At 43.8% G+C, this 16,552-nt stretch overlaps 1 protein-coding gene across 1 annotated transcript in view; it reads right to left on the reverse strand.

Annotated features, from left to right (window-relative positions):
• Nucleotides 1-16,552, reverse strand: part of LOC128700045 (uncharacterized) — a 115,727-nt gene that overhangs the window by 24,624 nt on the left and 74,551 nt on the right. Inside the window, exon 8 of the transcript XR_011393793.1 lies at nucleotides 11,372-11,513. The gene's annotated coding sequence lies outside the window, so the exon portion shown is untranslated. The remainder of the gene's footprint in view (nucleotides 1-11,371; nucleotides 11,514-16,552) is intronic.

The following is a 16,552-nucleotide window of genomic DNA, read 5'->3' on the forward strand; positions in this document are numbered from 1 at the left end:
CAGTGCACCCACATTGTCATTTCATTACACACATACCAATAATTTCGTTGCAGATATATAATATTCCATCACATTACGACGTATGTCGTCCTTTGTCATTAGCATAATTAATAATTAAATTGAAGAACGTGTATCGTTCACAACACACAACCCGCTCATCATACAGTCAAAGGCACTTATGTCTCAGTACTATATTCATTCTCTTCCACACTAAACCCTTTCACACTGTCCTCATCGGGAAGCCAGCCCGCCGCGACCCCTTACATTGCACTTAAATCCCATAAATCCCTCAACTTAAAACTCCGATAGCCCTCAGTAAACGCATTCTCCCAATTCCCTACATAAATTTCCCTATTACGACACTTAGTTCTGTAAAATGTCGCAGCTAACACCTTTATCCTCTCATCCACGCCCACCTCCCTCATGGCCCATGACGTATATATAAAATCCGTGACCAAATACGCCACTGCATTCTCCACCATCTTACTCACCCCACCTATATCCAAACTTAAAGCCCGCAACACCTGCAATCCTCCCCCACCCACTAACCTGAACACCTTTCCTAACCAGACCCGCACCACTTCTATACAGTCACAAAAATATACCGCATGCAAAATTGTCTCCATGCTTCCACACGCTCTACATTCCCCTCCCTCCCTTATCCTCCTATTGAATAGGACAACCCCAGACGGCAAAATCCCATGTAAAAATCTAAACATTACCTCCCGAACACCCGGTTTTACACGTAATTGTTTTAGACGCGTCCATATTTCGTTCCACGCATACATAGGGTATGCCCCTTCAACAGCAGCCACCACTGACCTACCTTCCACTCCTTCGAGGACCCGCAATTTAACACACGACGGATCCCTCACTGTCATTAATAACCTCAACATGGCCTCACCAACTATTAAATCCCTACCCCCCCACCACCGTTGCATATCCTTACGTACTCGCACAAGTCCACCTCCCCTCCCGCACCCCTCCCTTATATAACTTCGTTTTAGGTACACGCTCATCATCCTTTTTTCCAGAGGTAAAAGTCCCAGCCCTCCTTGACTGACCGGAAGTGTTAACACCGCTCTACTTAACCATTCGCAGCCCGATCCCCATATAAACCTAAAAAACCCATGTTGTAAACGCTTCACCTCACGTCTCATCAGCGGGTACATGACAACGACATGCCATATCTTGCTGTACAATAGCACGTTCGTCACTATTACTCTTTGATGCAGCGTTAGTTGCGCCGCCCTCAAACCACCAAGTCTTTTCAATACTCCATTCACTATTCTCACCGAATTCACCTCTTGAGCCACCCGTGTATTTCTCACATAAATTATCCCACATATCATTAGTTGATCCACCACCTTCCACCCACCCCCTACCACCTCATCCCCATTTGTACTATCCCTTAAGTCTAGAAACTTAGTCTTCTCAACATTAATTTTCATACCTGAAGCCTCCCCAAACACATCCACCACCTTACCCACCCTAAGCAAATCCCCATTACCTCTCACCAAAACAGTCGTGTCATCCACATAACCTACGATACCAGCCCCCCCCTCCCCCCGGTCAGTACCCTCCCCACCTCCCGCAACACACCTCCGAATGGCCCTATAAAATAGATCCTGTATACACGCAAACAATATTTGTGTTAGTGGGCAGCCTTGGCGCAGTCCCCGTCGCATCTGTATTTTAACTCCCAGCCTCCCATTAACCTGCACCCTCATCGATGCCCCCTGATACAATAATTTTGCCCAAGATATTATTTCTTCCCCAAAACCTTGCCAACGCATAAACCTCCATAAAGCTTCCCTTTCTACACTATCATAAGCAGCCTTCCAATCTAACGCCAATACACCTCCATCACCCAACTCCCCCTGTTTCTCTATAAATTCTCGAATCATGCCATGCCCTTCATACATCGACCTTCCTGGCACCCCATATTGCCCCTTATCAATTACCTTGCCTATTACCCTCTTGATTCTGTTCCCTAATATTCTCGCAAACAACTTATAATCTCCACACATAAGCGAAAGTGCCCGATAATCCATTACCGTTGACTGCTCCCCTTTCGGCACCAACACCACAACGGCCGTCCGTTGCTGCTCTCCCATTACCTCAGCCGCCTTAAGTATGTTAAACAGCCTTACTAAAAAAAACCTCAGAACCCCCCAATTCTTTACGTAGAAATCATTTGGCAGTCCGTCTATACCCGGCGCTTTTCCCAAACTCACTCCTGACAACGCCTGCCAAATCTCACACTCCGTAATCGGCCCACCTAATGTCACCCGATCTTGACCATCAAGCTCACACTGCACATACTCTCCCATTTCCCTCAATGCCACCTCACGGAAGCCCACACTTTGCGTATATGACTTAAACCAAGCGTCTACATATCCACTCATACCCTCTGTCGTTACCAATGCTTGACCCGCTCTATACCCTTCCATCCTTACATGTACGTTTAACCCCATCATCTCCATCGTCACTCTCCTCTTTCTCTGGCCTCTTAACACGCAAGCCGACGGCCGGTCACCCCATAGCACTTCTTCCAATCCTCCCATAATTCGCACACCATCAAAACGCTCGTTTTGCAATACCCTAATACTCTCCTTTAAACCCTCAATGTCCTGCACTGGATAGCTTGCTCCTCCTCTTGCATAACAGTCCCGCAGCTGCCCTTCAAGATATCTTTGAAACCCATACTTTAACCGATTATCTTCCCTCCCACGACAAATATAATATTCTCTGATACGATTTTTAGCCACCGAATCCCACCAATTTACCAGTTCATCATCCCCCGGCGCCTCATCCACCAACCGTTCCCACAATTGCGCAAAAGACTGACAACATTCCTCACCCTGCAAAAGCTTCACATTTAACTTCCAATAACCTTGACCCCTTCTAGGCAATCCCTCCCATTCTAGGTCCACCATTACTCCTCTGTGATCCGAAAAAACCGCGTCCACCACACGCACTCTGCTCACTATTACTGTTCGGGGCACATACAATCGATCCAGTCTTGCCGCATATCCACGTCTAACAAAAGTATGTTCTACAACCCCACCCCGTCCAACGTCCATTAACCCCACTCCATTTAATAATTCCCCCAAAATCCCCAAACAATACCCTGCCCCTCTAGGTTCCACATCCTTACGCCTTATCACACAATTCCAATCACCACCAATTACAGCTACACCCGGCAAAGCACGCAAATAATATACTAAGACATCCTTCACAAATTTATTCTTAATACGCACATCTCCCTCTGCTGGACCATACACACACACCAAACTCATCTGTACCCTACCCCACCACCCATCTACACGAATCACCCTCCCCTCCCCCCCCTCACAATGCCTCACTACGAACGGGCTAGTTTCCCTTACCAGGATGGCAACTCCTCCTTTCAACCTTATCGCATGCTCCACATACACATTATACCCATTTACCTTCAACTCATAACCTGGTCTGTAGTTGTGTTCCTGCACGAACACCACGTCAACACTATTACGCACCAAATATTCACTAAACCATACACACTTTCTCTCTGATCTCAATCCATTAATGTTCAATGTCATGCACTTGAAGCTTACAGAGTGGTTTTCCTTCTTGACCCTGGTACTGTCTTGCCACCAGATCGTTTCGTGACACCTCGGTCCCTCTCCCCCCCTTTAGAAACGCTCTTAACCAACTCCTGCCCCTTAGGGCCGCTGTTTCCTCTCTGCGTAACATCCGCCCAGGACTTTTTGCCAGTGCGCTGAGCAGGCGTGATCACGTCCTCGGAGTCAGATAGTGCAGCAGCGCGCTTCCGTGATGCTCCCTCTGCTTCCATCATGTCGTCTGATACATTGTCCCGGTGGACCTCCACCTCCACAGCTTGCATCAAAAGGTTCTTATCACACTGCGCAGACCTCAGATCCTGTTCCACGCCCGGATCCACAACAGACCCAAGAACTAGATCTGGACTCCCAACCTTCCCAAGACTCTTGTCAGCCAATAACACATTTAAAGCCATGGCTAATGAGTCTTCCACATCGCTAGCACTCGCAGTCGGGGTGTCCTCTTCCAACACCTGAGCTGCGTTCAATGAAGGGGTGTCCCCCCCCCTCGTCACACCTGCTGACTCCATCTCCTCCGCTCTCTCGACCTCCTCACTCCAGGACCCACCTTGTGTAGGCAGAGTCACATAAGGCAAATCCTCACTCTTCTCTATTGCTGTATGTCGTTGCCTTTGTTCCATGTTGCCACGCCTCCTTTCACACAGAGCCGCTAGGTGATCATATGACCCACATAACCGACAGGTCCGGCGTTGCCCAGCGTATGTCACAAACACCTGGGTACGAAATTCTGGCAGCACTACGTACGACGGAATAGGGTAACGTAACGTCATCTTCACAGAATACGTTCCTTCGAGTTTCCCTGCGTATGGCCCAGTGGCCCACTTCCCAACAGTGGCCATATGTACTGTACCATATTTGCCCATCGCAAGACGGATGTCAGAATCATCCGCCTCGAATGGCACATTTCTAATCTTAACCCATGTGTAATGGCGAGAAACGTCGTGAAGTCGCACGGTCACAGCGGAGTTAACTGTCAAAGTAACCTCCTGGTACTTGTCTACTACCGCCTCATACACACTTGCCAAATTAAACTTGACAAAGATCCTCGTCGTGCCATTCAGCGCTACTCCATATATCTCCTCGTCAGCAATACCATATGTATCTCGTATGATTGCAGGTAGTATCAGGTCCATAGAAGTTCCTGTCACAGCCCCACGGATAAGCTCAACACAGACTGTGTTTATGCGTCTCCGGCTTGCCTGCGCCATGCTGTGAAAATATAACTGCCACTAATCAACACCAGGGGGTAGCAGCAGCGCACGTCCTCTCTACTCAAGGGCTGAGAGACGAATGCAGTGGCGATTACATCATCTTTACCTCGCCACTACTCAATTGATTGCATTATCATTACCTCGCCACTACTCGATTGGCTGCATTATCTTTACCTCGCTTACCTTAGGTCAAGGTAGAATCGATTAGTTTGGTTAGATGAGGTTAGATTTGGTTAGGCTAGATTTCGTTAGATTGGGTGATTCTTTTATGGGTTGGTTAGATCGACAATATAAACCTAATAATAAATGTAATTAACTGTCCGTGGTAAATTAAGTAGGCCTTGACACGTCTGAATGCTCTCTGCTTCAGCAGTCTCAGGAAAAAATCAAATCTGCAGCGTAGCACAATCACTGCAGAAGTAACCCGTACTTAGGCCTCGTCCTTCTCACTACACACGTTAGTCTTGCCTCCTGTACTCGTGTTTCTTTCATGCATTATCGTCTCGTCAGTCATGTTTCTTCCCTTCACTTGCCTTCAGTTTTGCTTCCCAAACATTATGTATTAGCATACAGTCTAACACTATGATTCGCAGCGAATAAATATTTTTGTTAAAGAAATATCTTTGTGAGTTACTAAAGTTTAATTTTACTGTATTGTATTTTTACCCAATATTATACCTTTTCAACACTCAAATTTGTTTTTAAATCAAGGGGGACATCAATTTTTTTTTGAGGTGTCGAAATTTTGTGATTTTGCATGAAGCATGAAAGAAGTTGGGAAGCACTGGTCACTCTAACCTTTTCCATGTACTCACCCTCAGTCCGGACTTTCCCATATACACACCAACAGTTTGGAGTCTCCCATGAGCTTTAACTTTTTTTTCCTATTTCCACAAAGAAATGTCTAATGGATGTGTATGTCCACCGTCGCCTTTCCCCACCAAGCATTAATCGAGACTCCGTCTAACCGATGTCGAATCATTTCCTTCCAGCGCCCTGGATACAGCGTTCAGTCTTGTCCCGTACGTGGCCTCATGTCGATCGTTCTGTGCGTTTATTATTTCACAAGTTTGCGCGAACCCCTGGGTTTTCCGCTGCGGGCGCCGGCGTCTCCGTCACGTGATCCTCGTTTGTGTCCATCCATCTCATTTTATCGACAGTGTGGGAGCCACTGCCGCCTCTTCCTCCTGTTGGTCATATTGGCATCCACTGAAGCCTGTAACTGGTTCGCTGAAAATTGGGATTGGGGCCAAATGCAGCTGTTTTTATTTTTTTAAGAAGTTTCTCTTCTAAATCTGAGCTCTGAGCTTTTACCTGTGCTGGACCACATCCTTGTAATTATTTTCCTGCAAGTACATTAACAATACAAGAGGCTATGACCCTGGAGTATTTGTGTGTAATCACCTACTTCTATTCTAAATGTTCTCTCTTACCTGTACTCACTAAAATGTTCTTACTGAACCTAGCTGTTGTTACCTGGAGCAGTAGGTTCACATGAGTGTGCCTGTAATTGTCTATTTTAGTGAATATGCTCGAGTGTAACTCACAACCTGAACTCCAATTAGAGTTAGATTTCCCCAGAATCGCACTTCGTTTATTTCAGCCTGAGCTAATACATTACGGAAACGTAATATTCATTACTCGCTGTTAGGTTAAATTAGTCTAATGTATACCAGTCTAGATTTACATATTAAGTGATAATATAAAAATAAAAGCGGGGCGGCTAGCGCCTAGGAGCTTGAGACATCAAAGAATCTTAGAAGATTAACATTCCCACCCAGGTTTAGAGCATTAATATCCCCATGGAAAGATATAGCTTCGGTACCCCAATGCAAGCTTAGAGATTTGGTATCCCCACGCAAGCTTTTCATGTTCAGTGATGAGATGATTGTATAGTTCAGTAATAATATTGACTTTATTAATAAAATGTGCGTATTTGTAATAATTTTACGTAATGTTATTTTCTTTACCTGTACAGTAAGGGTTAGAATTATAATGTTAGTTACAGTATTGAACTTTGTCTCGGATGTTTTTGCATTGATCGCCTGGTGTTGCCAGTAACAGGTTCTTAGCTGTTGTTGTCACTTATGTATTGATCACTAATGTTGCCCGCACCAGGCTCTTAACTGTTGTCACTTATGTATTGATCACTAATGTTGCCCGCACCAGGCTCTTAACTGTTGTCACTATGTATTGATCGCTCGTGTTGCCAGCACTTACAGGGGTTAAGACAGTGTGGGAGCAACAATATGTATCTTTATTTCGAATCGTTTCGCCTACACAGTAGGCTTCTTCTCAGTCGGATACAGAGGAGCCAGCAAAAGCAGTGGAAACGTAAAGATGATGTAATCAGTCCATCACCCTCGATGAAGTAATTTGAGGTGGTCAGTCCCTCAGCCTGGAGAAGAGTTCAGCTTCATAGACTGGAACAATATGAAGCTGAAACATGAGAATGGAGACTGATATACTGCTTCCATTGTCTACTATGTTATACTGAAGAAGCCTACTATGTAGGCGAAAAAATTCGGAATAAAGATACCCAGGTGTTTCACATGTGTCATATATTCATACTGTCACTCATGTATTGGTCGCTTATGTTGCTAGCATCAGGTTCTTAATTGGTGTTGTCACCTGTTTATTCATCGTTTACGTTGTTTGCTGTGGGTACCTCCTCTATTCTCGTTGCTGCCTATGTTTTGGCTTTTTGTGTGTAGTCGTTTGTCTTCATTTCCCCAACGGATCATGTTGACGATGTTCGTGGTTTATGTCTACGGTTTGGATCATTCCTCTAGGACAGGTGCCACTCCTCCAACAGGGTACTAGTCGTTTGTCTTCATTTCCCCGACGGATCATGTTGACGATGTTCGTGGTTTATGTCTACGGTTTGGATCATTCCTCTAGGATAGGTGCCACTCCTCCAACAGGGTACTTGACTGATTAAGAACCCAGAATATCTTCCGGAATAGTAAAAAAAAATTCCCTTTTGGTTTAAAATTGCTAACATTTGTAGCTATTGGAGTTATGTATATAGATTGCAGAATGTATAAAATAGTTTTCGAACTGATTTACATGTTATATGATGATTATCTCTGTAACATGAAAGTAACGTGGTCACAGCAGAATAAAGTTAATGATAACGTTGACAGGAAAAATCTGAATATATATGAAACTATGTTTAAAGACCTGTGTAATATAAAGATTCTAATGATTTTTAATGAGTAAAATAATTTTTTTAATGTTTTGAACACTAATGTTACTAGGACGATGTCACTGTACATATTTATAATACGAGACAAAACTGAGCAGTTTGTGTTAAGTAAATTTGTTCAGAGGTCTCTTGTGGCACGCCTTTGTTGTTGCTGTTGCTGAGAGAGTGAGTTGCAGTAAAGTTGTTTAAGTCGCAGTGTAGAGGGTGAGTGGTACTGTTGACAGAAGGAGTTGCAGTAAAGCTGTGCGAGGGACAGTATTGAGCTCAGAAAGGATGATAATTTTGGTTTAATATATAGACCCACCATCAGTAAGAATGCACATTTACACCATGAACAGTGGGTATGAGCCAGTATATGAACACTCACTGTTACACGTATGGCACACCCATACAGAAGGACAAATTCTAGTATGTTGCGAGTCATCTCAAGGCAAATGAGGCGTTCCTGTCTTACGAATTCACTAACTTTTCTCACTAAGGTGTTTGAGGAGGTAGATCATGGTAAAGAATATGATATTGTGTATATGGACTTCAGTAAGGCTTTCGATAGAGTTCCACACCAGAGACTATTGAGGAAACTTAAGGCACACGGAATAGGAGGAGAAATTTTTTCCTCTGTAGAGGCATGGCTGACAAATAGGCAACAGAGAGTTTGCATAAATGGGGAGAAATCAGAATGGGGGCACGTCACAAGCGGTGTTCCTCAGGGGTCAGTGTTGGGCCCGTTGTTGTTCACAATTTATATAAATGACATAGATGAGGGAATAAATAGCGACATAAGCAAATTTGCTGATGACACCAAAATAGGCCGTCCAATTCATTCTAATGAGGTCACTAGAGCACTCCTGGATGATTTGAATAGACTGATGCAATGGTCAGAGAAGTCGCAGATGCAGTTTAATGTTGACAAATGCAAAGTTCTGAATGTTGGACAGGTAAATAACCATGCCACATATAAACTAAATAATGTAGATCTTAATACTACTGATTGCGAAAAGAATTTAGGAGTTCTGGTTAGCAGTAATCTAAAACCAAGACAACAGTGCATTAGTGTTCGCAATAAAGCTAACAGAATTCTTGGCTTCATATCTAGAAGTATAAATAATAGCAGTCCTCAGGTTGTTCTTCAACTCTATATATCCTTGGTTAGGCCTCATTTAGACTGTGCTCATTTCTGGTCACCGTATTACAGAATGGATATAAATGTTCTGGAAAACGTACTGAGGAGGATGACAAAGATGATACCATGTATCAGAAATCTTCCCTTTGAGGATAGACTGAGGGCCCTGAATCTGCACTCTCTCGAAAGGCGTAGAATTAGGGGGGATATGATCGAGGTATATAAATGGAAAACAGGAATAAATAAAGGGGATGTAAATAGCGTGCAGAAAATTTCCAGCCAAGACAGGACTCGGAGCAATGGTTTCAAGTTGGAAAAAATCAGATTCAGGAAGGATATAGGAAAGCACTGGTTTGGTAACAGAGTTGTAGATGAGTGGAACAAACTCCCGAGTACAGTTATTCAGGCTAAAACGTTGTGTAGTTTTAAAAATAGGCTAGATAAATACATGAGCGGGTGTGGGTGGGTGTGAGTTGGACCTGACTAGCTTGTGTTGCTGGGTCTGGTGCCGTGCTCCTTCCTTGAGTGGAGGTGACCAGACTGGGTGGGTCATTAGGCTAATCCGCGGGGGGGTCATTGGGCTAACCCGTGGGGGGGACATGGACCTGCTCCGCATGGGTCAGTAGGCCTATTGCAGTGTTCCTTCTTTCTTATGTTCTTATGAGAACCTAAGGACTCAGGTTATCCCTATATGTGAGGTAGTACCACCTGGATCTCCCTTGTCTCACTCTGATTCAAGCAGACAGCCTCCAATAATACCCAACCATGCGTAACGCTGGCAAAAATGACATCCTGGAATGTGATATATATCGAATACAAAATTGCACTCTGTGCATGTCACCCCACTCCGAAACCCCGCGCTGTTACAGCTGGGGGCCCGTCAGCAGCGATCTAATGGATAGCACAGAGGCATGGCATAAGTAAATTATGCTAGCTAATGGGATTGTCTTTCGTCTCTCTACCATCCTACCTAGTGCTTGACAGAAATATAAAAAAAAAGCTATAATTGAAAAATGCATTATGTGCCAAACAACAACGACAAGGAGAAGACAATAAACAGTTGAGCAGTGTGAGCTACCGCTCACACCGCTCAAAACCTCTCAGTAGACTTTTGCCTTAGAATTAGATCCTTGATCTCTTTTAGTGGAGCGTGGAAGCCCCATTTGGGATATAAACCTTACCTAGACTCAATAGAACTCATCGATGCTGCTTCTGGCTATCTGGCCGATTTATCCATTTTAGTAAAGAGCTGATAACCCAACCTAGATTTCGGCAAAGTATCCACGCTATCGTGCATCAGGTGTTCAAACAGTTCCCATCTGATGATACAGGACACAAAGGCGCCTAATTAATGAAATGACCCCAGTTTCCATGCAAGGCTTCGACATAACTCTATACAGCTTTTCCTAAGCCTGGCCAAAAAACTGTCCACCAGTCCTGTACAAAGTTTCCGTCTCCCTCAGGTCACCATCCACGGAAGAGTTGTGGACAACATGAAATACCTGGTTACGAAATTTTTCTATAGATTTATCTCCCTTAATCTCCTTACCATTATTAATGGAATCTTTCCTCTTAACCATTCCTAGCACAGCAACAGGAAGCTTCGAATTTAAAGCAGAAATTAATGAAAACCTTCAAATGTTGCTCCTGGTTAAACATCGCTTCTTCCGGCATGGGAATGGGAGCGTCCAGCACTCCTGCCACCAAGGACTAAGAAGACATAAACATGGAAGTTTGGCTTTAATTGCGTGGCCCTGGCCAGCTGCCATTGCCATATAAATTGTCCAACTCAGAGTTCGTCCCCCAAATTCAGGTCAGCAGTTTTACCAGAGTTAACCTTGGATAGTGCTCGTGTAAGGGTCATAACCAGAACAAATTTAGGGGTTGAGCTATCAGTCACCATAATAGGTTCTGAACAATTTCGAAAGGAGGGCATTGTTACTATTTAATAATAGATCCTTCGTAGGAAATTTCTATGCTACTCCTACGTATAAATGTTCCCCTATAGTAATGTAAATTATCACATTTTATGGAACACGGGAAATATATATTCCAGGTGAAATGTACCTTACAGGTTTCTGGCTAGTTTACTTACCCGTGTTTCCAAACTTATTTTCTAAAGATTGCTGCTGGAGCTTTAAACAATCTGAAATTACACCACAGAGCTCATGACAGTACATGTATTTCAAAGGTTCAGATGTCTTACCTTTGTCATTAGTTGCCTGTTCTCTTCCTTTGAGCACGTGACAGTTGATCACCAACAACGTTACTCTCCAAATCCTCTGAGACTTTGTAGCAAGAATATTTTGTTAGCGAACATCTTGGCTAACAGCATCGAATGAACAGTCCTGAAACGCAAACATATAAGCGATAACTAAAGTCTATGAGTTGTGTTGTTTTTTATCACTTAGTAAATATTCATCCCGTCCTCTGTTATAACAACAGTCCATCATTCAAAAATGATGGACATCACCGCACGGTGACTGCCCGTTTTCTGTTTACACGAAAGACTTTTAATCGCCTTTTATCTTATAGTTTTTCTGTAGTAACCTAACCTTGTCTAACTTAGAAATGGGCAACGAACAATGTCGAAAAACGAGACATAGTTGTTAAGAGGATGGATTAAAATATTTTACCTTAGACTGTTCTTGTCCAAGATCCCTGGATGAAGTTTGTTTAGTTTGAACTCACCTCTATACATCACTGGAATACGCTGACACGCACTTTGAACTACTGGCCTAACAACACTAATTCACAAATTGTACGGCACACAAACCAAGCGTAAACTCCAGTGCTTTCTCATGTACGATCATGGGGACAAGTGTCGCTCAGGGCTCGATCAGCCACCGCATAGCTCGGGCATGATTCTAAAACGCTTCAAAAGTTGAACAGGTTCCACGTCAGAAAAACGTTGTACTACTGTCGCTGATTTTTTTTTAAACTAAAATTCTAAATGCTGTTGTGACAGTTCTACCTCCTCTCCTTTCTATCGTAATCCTCTTTGGCAAAAGCACACTAATATACTTTTCGTTCGCTTATCCGAGCGCAAGAGAAGCATATTCTCCCAGAGTTGACTCTGACCTGCTAACCCCTGGCTTCTCAACAGGAAATATCACCAATGAAACGACCATTAGCGTGATCACCAGCCTAACGAGCAAGGAAACAGAGGAGTGCAGCGAAGACTAACACAGATTCTAATTACATCAGACACACCAGAGTGACGTACAGGGTTCATGATTGAAGTGTCAGACATTAATTTGTTGTGTATTGACTCACGAAACTCCAAAGCTGTTAAATGACAAGGATATTCAATAACAGAACGAGTAATGTGCAAACAATGCTGCCGTCACCGAGCATCTGACTTGTACTGGCGGGATTAACTAAATGAAAAACAATAAGGAGAATAACCAGTAACAAGCAGCTCCCGGAGAGAACTTAAATCAAGAGCACAAGTGCGTTTAATAAGCTTGAAGTACCTGGCAATGCTAGAAACCAGCTCATAGCACAGACATTGTGGCAAAAAGAAAACAGAAATAAAGTGTACACCATAAGATAGTTCCGGTTGAACATATATTCCCACAACTAGAATGAATTTACAGTAATTATTTTCATTTTGTACAGTGGGTATGAGCCATACACAAATAACCCGCACATAGGAGAAAGAAGCTTTAGACGACGTTTCGGTCCGACTTGGACTACTGACTAGTCACGTGACTTGTGAATGGTCCGAGTCGGACCGAAACGTCGTTTAAAGCTTCTTTCTCCTATGTGCGGGTTATTTGTGCATTGTTCTCTCTGGGTGTGAACCAGCTAAACCAAATTATAAATAGAGTTTGGAGAGAAAGTATGCGAACACTTTCCCCGCTCCACCTATTTTACACCCACACAGAGAGACACTTTCCAGTACGGTGCAAGCACCACCAGACATGTGAGGGTCTCTGGGTACCTACCCCCCCCCCTCAAGAGAGGTTCCTTGAAGCTGGTGAGGGGCTCTTGATCTAGGGAATTGGATCTGAACTCCGGTTCCGTGAATTGAGCCTGAATATCTTCCATCCCCCCATACGCTGTATAATCCTACGCTGTATAGCCCTTGTGGCTTAGCGCTTCTTTTGATTATAATAATAATGTATAATCCTACGGGTTTAGCGCTCCCCATGATTATAATAATAATGGGTACCTACACGAGAGATACCTTCGCTATAAAACAAGGTGACAGCATTGTTTGGACACGCACACGGTTTCCACAATCCGTACCATAACAATGCAGACATCCTTACATGCCATACCTAAGGCTGGTTTAGATGACATGCAGGAATGTGGTTTGGTGTGATGTGTGTCGAATACAAAATTGCTCTCTCTGTATTTCAAGTATTGCCATCACGAATGTGTATCCTTCTTGCTCTTCTTCCAATAATAATAATAATAATAATAATAATAATAATAATAATAATAATAATATATTTCTACAAGTACATGATACAACTCATTTAAAAACCTCCTGGTTATGCAGAGCATTTTGGGCAGCTTAAGCTAATTTTGTCACATGGATGCGACCCACACCAGTCGGCTAACACTCAGGTACTTACTTGCTATTAGGTGAACAGGGACAGCAGGTGTCTTAAGGAAACACGACCTAATGTTTACACCCGTAACGGGATCTAACCACGGACTTAAGTGTGTGAGCTAAGTGCACTACCAACGGAGCTATGCCTCCATCTCCTCTCCCTCTATTCTGCTAAATCCATCGGAGTTTTCTGATTACTGACCACTTGTGAAGGTCCATAGATGTTTTGCATACTTTAACTAATTTCATTGTTTTCACTAGTAATGGTCTTGAGTCTATTGGAAAAGAGTCTGGAGAATGTTGAGTCCAGCAGCCTGTAATAGTTAATTTTTAATAAAAATTAGCTACTAGTTTGAAAAGCAGGACTGAGCAAAGTCTCTCACTTGCCTTTGTGGTGCAGTGGTCGAATTTCAGTTCCTGGCGCCGCATTTTTGCTTGCCACTTGACAAATTTTCTCCCTGGTAGAGAACAAAAGGCACAATACCGTGACTGGAACAATATACAAATATCCCGCACATAGGAGAGAGGAGCTTACAACGACGTTTCGGAGCTTACGTCGTCGTAAGCTCCTCTCTCCTATGTGTGAGTTATTTGTGTATTTCTCCCTAGTAGTTTCGTGGGTCCTATCAAACATTTTCTTAAAACTTTATACAGATTCTGCTTCTAACAATTATTCCTTTGCGCTATTCTACTTTTTCACGTCCTTCAAAAGAAAGAAAATATTTCCCGACACCTCTGTGATTCATTCGTTTCTACATTTTTCCTAAGTCCTCGTGAATCCGTTTCCCACTTCATGAAGTGTACCCTGACCACTACATCATATATTTTTAGTACTTTTTCCGTCGTTATCATGACACCCCTTGTATAACTCTTCTAATGCTGTTAAGAGTAGTTTCCTGTGTGTGTGTGTGTGTGTGTGTGTGTGTGTGTGTGTGTGTGTGTGTGTGTGTGTGTGTGTTTATGGCAGTCATAAAGCTGTGCATATGACCCGTGTGAGATTGTCCCAGGACTTTCACTTCCTCTCCTAATCCTCACCACCTTCATCATCCCCATCATCCACACCCACGTTCATACCCACACGCACACCTACATTCACACACCCCTACGCCCACACCCACAGAAACATATAGAACCAACACGCCCACCCACATATATACCCACAACCACACTAGCAACCACACCCTAATAGGTACCTCCCAACCCACACCCTAATCCATACGCATTCACTTACCTACATCCACCCCCAGTCCACGCACGCCACACCTCATCTACACCCACAACCTAACCACTACGCACTATTATAGCCACATCTTCACTTAGTTACATGCGCATTCATTGCAGCACCCACAGTAACATTGCAAGCTCCTCAGCACCCACACGAACGCTCACACACCTACATCCATTCCCACGCCCACCCTCATAATCCCACCCATACTTAAACTCACTTCTACGTCCTACCTTAAATCTACAACATCACCTAAACCCACACCCTCAACTACACCCCCATCGGCCTCTACCCCAACACCTACATGGACATCTACACCCACACCCGAACATGCAGATCAACAGCTTCACCCACACCTACTTCCACACACACATACCACACATCAGCGCGCGCGCGCGCACACACACACACACACACACACACACACACACACACACACACACACACACACACACACACACATTCAAGGAAAAAGATCTTGGGGTGAGTATAACACCGAGCACGTCTCCGGAAGCACACATCAACCACATAACTGCTGCAGCATATGGGCGCCTGGCAAACCTAAGAATAGCGTTCCGATACCTCAGTAAAGATTCATTCAGGACACTGTACACTGTGTACGTCAGGCTCATACTGGAGTATGCAACACCAGTTTGGAACTCACACCTGGTCAATTACGTCAAGAAATTAGAGAAAGTGCAAAGGATTGCAACAAGGTTGGTTCCAGAGCTAAGGGGAATGTCCTACGAAGAAAAGTTAAGGAAAATAGGCCTGACGACACTGGAGGACAGAAGGGTTGGGAAAGACATGATAACGACATACAAAATATTTCGAGGAACAGATAAGGTGGACAGAGACAAGATGTTCCAGAGATGTGACACAGAAACAAGGGGTCACAAGACTCAGATGAGTCGAAGGGATGTTAGGAAGTATTTCTTCAGTCACAAAGTTGTCAGGAAGTGGAATAGTCTGGAAAGTGAGGTAGTGGAGGCAGGAACCATACATAGTTTTAAGAGGAGGTATGATAAAACTAACAAAAAAAGGCACAGTACCGTGACTGGAACGATGTACAAATAACCCGCACCATTTACAAAGTCAGTGTGACTTTGTAAATGGTCCAAGTCGGACCGAAACGTCGTCGTAAACTCCTTTCTTTTATGTACGGGTTATTTGTGTATGATAAAGGTCATGGAGCAGGGAGAGAGAGGACCTAGTACCGATCAGTGAAGAGGCGGGGCCAGGAGCTGAGTATCGAGCCCTGCAACCACAAATAGGTGAGTACACACTAAATAACTGCTGCTACATATGAGCGCCTGGTAAACCTAAGAATAGCGTTTCGACACCTGAGTGAAGAGTCATTCAAAACACTTTACACAGTGTTCGTCAGGCCCATACTGGAGTATGCAGCACCAGTATGGAACCCACATCTGGTCAAGCACGTCAAGAAATTAGAGAAAGTGCAAAGGTTTGCAACAAGATAGTCCCGAAGCTGAGGTATGTCCTTCGAGGAAAGGCCACGGGAAACCAGTCTGACGACGCTGGAGGACAGGATGGATATGGAGGACATGATAACAACATAGATAATACCGAGAGGAATT

This window comes from Cherax quadricarinatus, chromosome 64 (assembly GCF_038502225.1).
Source record: "Cherax quadricarinatus isolate ZL_2023a chromosome 64, ASM3850222v1, whole genome shotgun sequence".
Classification (NCBI taxonomy): domain Eukaryota; kingdom Metazoa; phylum Arthropoda; class Malacostraca; order Decapoda; family Parastacidae; genus Cherax; species Cherax quadricarinatus.